The following is a 7,272-nucleotide window of genomic DNA, read 5'->3' on the forward strand; positions in this document are numbered from 1 at the left end:
GGGGAGGAGGGGGAGTTTTAGTTTAAACATTAAAATCTAGTTGTGTCTGAATTTCTGTGGCTTTTCCTTTCGTCCTCATTACATAATGTTAGGAACCACCATTGTTCAAATGTCTGGCACCGAGTCCTGGCACCAAAAATAGAAACCACTCAAATGTCTCACCCCTGGTGAGAAAAAAAAAAAAAAAAAAAAAAACACCCAAAAATACACCCACACCAAGAAAAAAAAAAGATATTTCTCTTCTTCTTTGTTGCACAAGCACTGACACTGTTAGAACAGCAGATTCACAGAGTAGAGTTAGGAGTAGAGTAGTTTAGAATAGAAATTAGGAGTTCTCTGGTCTTAAAAAAAAAAAAAAAAAAAAAAATATCGATATATATGCAAAAAAATGAACTATAAAAATATTCTTTTGAATAATATATATATTATATTCCAATGACAGTGAAATCCATTATGTTGTAAGAGAAAATTCAAATTATTATATTATTATTAATAATAAGCATTTTATAATTATTTTATTTAATATTTAATATTTATTTATTGATTTTTTTTTTTATTCCTTCATGGTGGTTTTCATGTCTTTGGTGCCGAGGGCTGGGCTGCCAAAGAACACGACCCCCGGGTCTGCAGGTCCGCGGGGGAAGTGGGAGGAGGATTGATGAAAAAACCTGATTTGGTTTTTCCCTCCCACCAAAGAAATATATTTCAGTTACGTGTTAGGGCCGGACCCTGCATTCTCCCGATGGTCAACTGAAGAAACGCGTCTTCCCTGCTGACCGGTGGACCAGAACCAGCGCTGACGCCGTCTGTGAGTACCTCTGCCTGTTGTATTGTGGCTGACTGAACAGTTTCAGACAGTACCATGGCCGTACCAGAGTACGACGTGAAGGGCGGCAGCATCGTCAGGGAGTGGAGTGGACAGGTCCAGCCCGCTCTCGTCGCCTCCTTCGTCTTCCTGTTCTGCCTGGAGGCCTGTCTGTGGGTCAGGAACCTCAGACAGAAGAGGAGACTGCCGGGACCCTTCGCCTGGCCCGTGGTGGGCAACGCCATGCAGCTGGGCCAGACGCCTCACACCACCTTCGCCAGGCTGGCCAAGAAGTACGGCAGCGTGTACCAGATAAGACTGGGCCGCAGCGACATCGTGGTCCTGAACGGGGACAAGGCGATCCGTCAGGCTCTGATTGAACACAGCACGGAGTTTGCAGGCAGACCCAACTTTATCTCCTTCCAGAGCGTTGGAGGAGGGAAGAGCATGACTTTCACCACCTACAGCAAACAGTGGAAGATGCACAGGAAAATTGCTCAATCAACAATCAGAGCCTTCTCGTCTGCCAACAGCCAGACCAAGGCAGCATTTGAGCAACAAATTGTGGCTGAAGCCGCAGAGCTCGTTGAGATTTTCCTAAAACTCAGCGCCGGCGGCCAATATTTCAACCCTGGCCATGAGCTGACGGTGGCCGCGGCCAACGCGATTTGCGCCCTGTGCTTTGGGAAACGTTACGGGCATAACGACGCCGAGTTCCGAGCCCTGTTGGAGAAGGTGGATCAGTTCGGGCAGACGGTGGGAGCCGGCAGCCTGGTGGACGTCATGCCGTGGCTCCAGTCTTTTCCCAATCCGGTTCGCAGCGTCTTTGAGAATTTTAAAACCGTGAACCGGGAGTTCTTCTCCTTCATCCAGAGCAAAGTGAAGGAGCACAGAGAGACGTTTGATCCAGAGGTGACGAGGGACATGAGTGACGCCATCATTGGTATTATTGACCGGGGCGATGACAGAGAGGGTCTCACCCCCGACCACACTGAGGGGACGGTGTCAGATCTGATCGGAGCTGGTCTGGATACGGTCTCCGCTGCACTTAGCTGGATGACTCTCCTTCTGGTCAAGTACCCGGAGATCCAAACCAGACTCCACACGCTCATGGACCAGGTGGTCGGTCCAGAGAGGCTGCCCTCCATGCAGGACAGAGACAACCTGGCGTATCTGGACGCCTTCATCTACGAGACCATGCGCTTCACCAGCTTCGTCCCGGTCACCATCCCCCACTGCACCACCTCGGACGTCACCGTGGATGGCCTCCGCATTCCCAAAGAAACGGTGGTTTTCATCAACCAGTGGTCCGTCAATCATGACCCCCTGAAGTGGAAGGACCCCCACCTGTTTGACCCCTCGCGCTTCCTGGATGAGAACGGCTCCCTTGACAAGGACGTCACCAGCAGAGTTATGATCTTCTCACTGGGGAAGAGGAGATGCATCGGGGACCAGGTGGCCAAGGTTGAGATATTTCTGTTCCTCAGCGTTCTGATCCACCAGTGCAGTTTGGAGAAACGCCCCGGTGAAGACCTGTCCTTGAACAGTTTGTACAGTTTAACTCTGAGGCCTCTGGATTACAAGGTCACCGCCAGACTGAGGGGGAGGCAGCTGAAGGTCAAACAATCAGCTGTTTAAACTCGTCAGGTTTTGTGTAAATATTCATGTATTGACATTTACAACGACTATATGAATATGTATCACGTAGTACTGTAGACAAGAGCACGTTAAAAAAAAAGTCTGGATGTGGGTAATTAACACCTAAGTGGGGGTCAAACTTTGGTTCACGGGCCACGTACAACCTAATTAGATGTCAAGTGGGATTAGTTCAATCATAAAATAATTTACTATAAAAAGTAAATTTTTCTCATTTATTTTTACGCAACTAAGTATTATTAGATATTTGGATGTCAAGTGGGATTAGTTCAATCATAGCATAATTTACTATAAAAATCAATAAGTAAATTTATTTTTATTTTAAATTTTTTTTAATTAAATTTACCTTTATTTTATGCAATTAAGTATTATTAGATATTTAGTATTATTATTTATATTTAATGAAATTTAATTTTACAATTTTTATTTTCAAGATTCATCAAGCGGGCCGAATTGAACACCACGGTGGGCCGGTTCTGGTCCGCGGGCCATATGTTTGACACCCCCTGTACTATAAACTATGCATGTAAACTATGTTTATACTATATATCAGAGGTCACCAACTATATTTGTCAGGACAGAAACCTCGGAGGCCGGAGATTCAAATAAAATGAAGTAAAAATCAAAAATGTTTTTGTCTAAAGTTATTATTTGATGTTTATTTTGGAATTCAGTCGTGGGCCGGAATGGATGGTTTGATGGGCCTGGATTTTACCCACGGACCACCAGTTGGTGATCACAGCTTTACACTCCTGTACACTTCTGGCTTCCTCTCTGCTGCGAAGGTCTAAATAATGATGTTTTACCTTGAAACCATAACTGTCTCTGTGATTTAAGACCTCTCTTCTTTACAGCGTGATCAAAAGAACGTTAGCCTAAAATGTACGTTTTGTACCGATTTACGTGTCAGTCCATGGAAAGTATCCGCCAGTACTTTTTTTTTACACAGTCAACGGAGGTCAAAGAGATATAAATAGACCTCTGTCTGGTCTGGGAGATGTTGTAAAAGTTTAATACGGGTTTTTAGATCTCGCACGCTTCCGTTACACACGCCTCGTGAGTAGAATGTGACCAGTTCCATCAGTCCCACGTGGGCTGTACTTCTGTCTGTGTGTACTTTTACTCCTGGACCACATTCACATTCCAACTGAACGGACACGCATCGTCGGAGACAACGTCACGTCTGATCAAAGGTCCATCCAATCACACTGCACCGTACTACCACCTCCCCCCCCCGAACCTTCCTGCGGGTGGTGAGTCCACTGGAAGGTACCAACCACTCAAACTGAAGGTGAACCCTGGGCCATTGCCTCTGGGCCAAAGCACCACTTCTGATGAAAGGTGGTGAATTTCAAAAGTTGTCGCACGATGGCGTCAGACAAGGCTAACTTAGCTTAAAAGTACCGGAGTGCTTTGTTGAACACGGTATCAGCGGTGGGATCACACGAGGCCGCGTTCCTACTATGTAGATAATCACCACATGTATACATATATAAACATATATATATTATATATGTAAATATATATGTTTATATATGTATATACTTTAGATAAATACTACAAACATATACACATAAATACAGTATATACAAAAATAAACATATTTATATACATATATACATATATAATATATAGAGATATGTATGTGTATATACTGTATTTATATGTGTATATACATTTACATATGTTTATACATACATTTACATAATCACCACATATAAACATATATAAATATATATGTATATATGTATTTATATTCAGTATACACATGCATATTTACATATATAAATATATATATATATATATACACATGTATATACATACACAAACATCTGAGTCTTTCCACTCAAAAAAATTTTAGCGGTCATTCTCGACGATCACGGTCACATATATGGGCTGTGGATAAATATATAATAGCTTTCACACCAATCATGTGAAATTATAATTGTCCACGGTTCCGTGTCTAATGATCTCTCACGACACGCTAATAATTCAACACAGTGGTGGGTAGTCACTGCTTCAGTACGATTCGTAAACATTAGCTTAAATGAGGTCGACACCTCATTATTCAAACATTCTGGTTTATTTTCCTCTTCCTCGATGAGCGGATGATCCCGAATCTACCTGCATATTCGTGCGACTCCGAGGAAAACCTGTTTCCACTGGGGTTAATGTGAAGCAGACGTTTTTATACCGATACATTCTCTCACTCGCGTCTTTTCTCTCTGACACCACCAGGAGCCTGCGGGTAGGAACGGGCCACCTGACCTGCCCTGTTTCCATCACGCCTCCCTGAAACGTCCGTGAAATGGTTTCAGCTGAAAGACTTCCTTTCAAGCTGACGCATCATCTCTTCCCTTCACACACACGCACACACACGCAGCCTTCGCGACTTTAACTTTTTAAAGAACAACAGTCGTTTGTTCCTTCAGTCGAGCTGAAGGTTTATCGGTTCTGAGATGAGTCAGAGCGTGCACACAGCCGCACGATAATGGTCTCTCCACATGCGGCGGTCTGCGCTGTGTCCATACGTCCTGGGCTCAGCTGGACGTTTGACATTTGACATGCAAACTGCAGTCGCTGTCTGTTAAAGGACGAGTGCAATTGTCCTGAAAATCTCTCTGCCTGTCCGCTGCTGTTATCCGCTGAGATACAGGACAAGGACTGAGTCTGAGCCTCAAACGACCTCGAGTGTTTACACAGTCTACGACCGTCATGCTAACCACAGCCGCACAAATCCAAAATACATTGGACAAAAAACAAAAAAAAAAATACAAAAATTGCACGCTTTAGAATCTCATCCGTAGCAGAAGACGCCACATCGGATCATTTATCATTTTAATGGGAGTGAGCGAGAGAGTCTTCCCTTTGAAAACCTGGAACAAAAGTTCATTCTAAATCCTTGGAATCGGTTCCAGCCACAGGACAAAGGTGCCATTTACAACAAGTCCAACAGCCATAACTGTCAATATTTACAGTTTATACAAGAAATTTTCCTCTAATTTAAAAATGTTGCTGAGTGCTACGTTGACGTTTGACTCCAAAGAGGAAAAAAAGGGAGCTGAAAACATCAACCATTTCGATCTGTTCCTAAAAGCAACTGGACAGTGTAGAAGAAACCTTGATATGTCCAATAACGGGAGAAAAACAGAGAAGCGTCTTGTGCGTTTACGCTGGGTGTAATTTATTCCAGAGTTTTGTGATGTTACATTCGTTGGACTGGAAAATGTTTCCTCTCCGTTGAACCCTCAGCGGAATTATGTCATCGACATAAACACTGAGCAGGACTTACGCTAATATTCCAATTGACGTTATAATTGAGTGGTGCCACATCAACCTGTGGTGTCCGTCAACACATCAGGGCCGTGGGAGAACCACAATTAGTGACCTCTACTGGACGCAACGGAACGGAACATCACACATCTGTTATGTAAAAAATATATATATATATACAGTATATATGAAATGACACTTTTCAATAAACAAATTACACACTGCAGTTCCGGTGTTACCAGAAGAAATGACACTTTTCAATAAACAAATTAAACACTGCAGTTCCGGTGTTACCGGGGGGGGGGGGCAGCAGGCGTGTTTGTAGTGTTGTCCCGGCCGGAGCCGTGCACTGGAGCCGTGAGAGGAAAGTGACTGTTGACATACAATAACGTACTGTTCAGTTCCACTCACCACATCTCTTTCCATATAACAAACAATCATTTTTAGGAAGTGCGGCAGGAAGCGGTCGACGCGGGGTCACCGTGAGAGCAGGCTAGCGTGCGGTTTGTGTTCGTGACTGGAAGTTCACATGGCGGTCTGTCACAGTCGCTCACGTTACCTCCAGTCCAGGGGTCGAAATCTGTGAAATATGGAAACCGAGAAGGAAAGTCTCCGGTGAATTACGCTCAACGGTAAAGTCAAATGTCAACGGAGACGGAAGTCGAACCCACGGCTGTTTCAGGTTTCTAAACAAGAGGGTGTGGACGCGTGGAAAGAGGAAAAACCTTTTACCCCTAAATCTACCCTTTACTGGGGCTTTACTTCACTGCTACATTTTCAACACGTCAAACCTAGAAAGCGTAAAAAAACACGCTTTTTAAAGCGCGTCTCCTTTAAATAGCTCACGATCTCACGATACATTTGTCTCCAGCGAGTGTGTGCGGACTTCGCTGTAGGTCCGTCACCTCCACTCGGCCGTCCATCTCTCTGCTCCGTGTGAGATAGCGCTGTCTGCTCGGACGATAATCAACCACTGGCACCACTGTTGTGTAACCCAGACTGGAGTCTGTTAAAAAAAACAAACAGGAAAATAGATATATCTCTGGGAGGAAAGTGAGGAAGTAAATCAGATTATTCCACTGTGTGTGTGTGTGTGTGTGTGTGAAGCCACATGAGAACATTGCAGAGGCATGACATCCCACAGATAACCACAGAGACTTATGTTTTTTTACTTCAGGAGTGTGTGTAAATGAAAGAAAAAAAAAAAAAAGAAACGAGAAAACCCAGCGGTTGCAGCAACAACAGTCACACACAGGTGTCACTGATGAGCGTGACGCGGTTCGCCGTGCGTGTACGTTTGGCCTCGGCCGTAGAAGCGCTCACCCCGAGCTGTGATACGCGTACAGTTTTCAACTGTTGAGCTGTGAACAAAGAGAGTAAATAGAGAGTCGACACAGACCAGACCGACTCTGACTGCAGCCCTTGGGCAAGACACATGTTCCTAAGTGCACACATCAGCTCCTTCTTACGTAAGAGCTAACAGCAAATGACTACTACACGGTTACCAACGACTACAAGGAAGCGTTACGACGCTAGTC

At 44.3% G+C, this 7,272-nt stretch overlaps 1 pseudogene; it reads left to right on the forward strand.

Moving 5' to 3' along the window:
• Window positions 1-695: 695 nt before the first annotated feature.
• Window positions 696-2,543, forward strand: LOC103387648 (cytochrome P450 1B1 pseudogene; annotated as a pseudogene).
• The last annotated feature ends 4,729 nt before the right edge of the window (window positions 2,544-7,272 follow it).

The sequence above is a fragment of the Cynoglossus semilaevis genome, chromosome 1 (genome assembly GCF_000523025.1).
Source record: "Cynoglossus semilaevis isolate Cse_v1.0 chromosome 1, Cse_v1.0, whole genome shotgun sequence".
Taxonomy (NCBI): Eukaryota; Metazoa; Chordata; class Actinopteri; order Pleuronectiformes; family Cynoglossidae; genus Cynoglossus; species Cynoglossus semilaevis.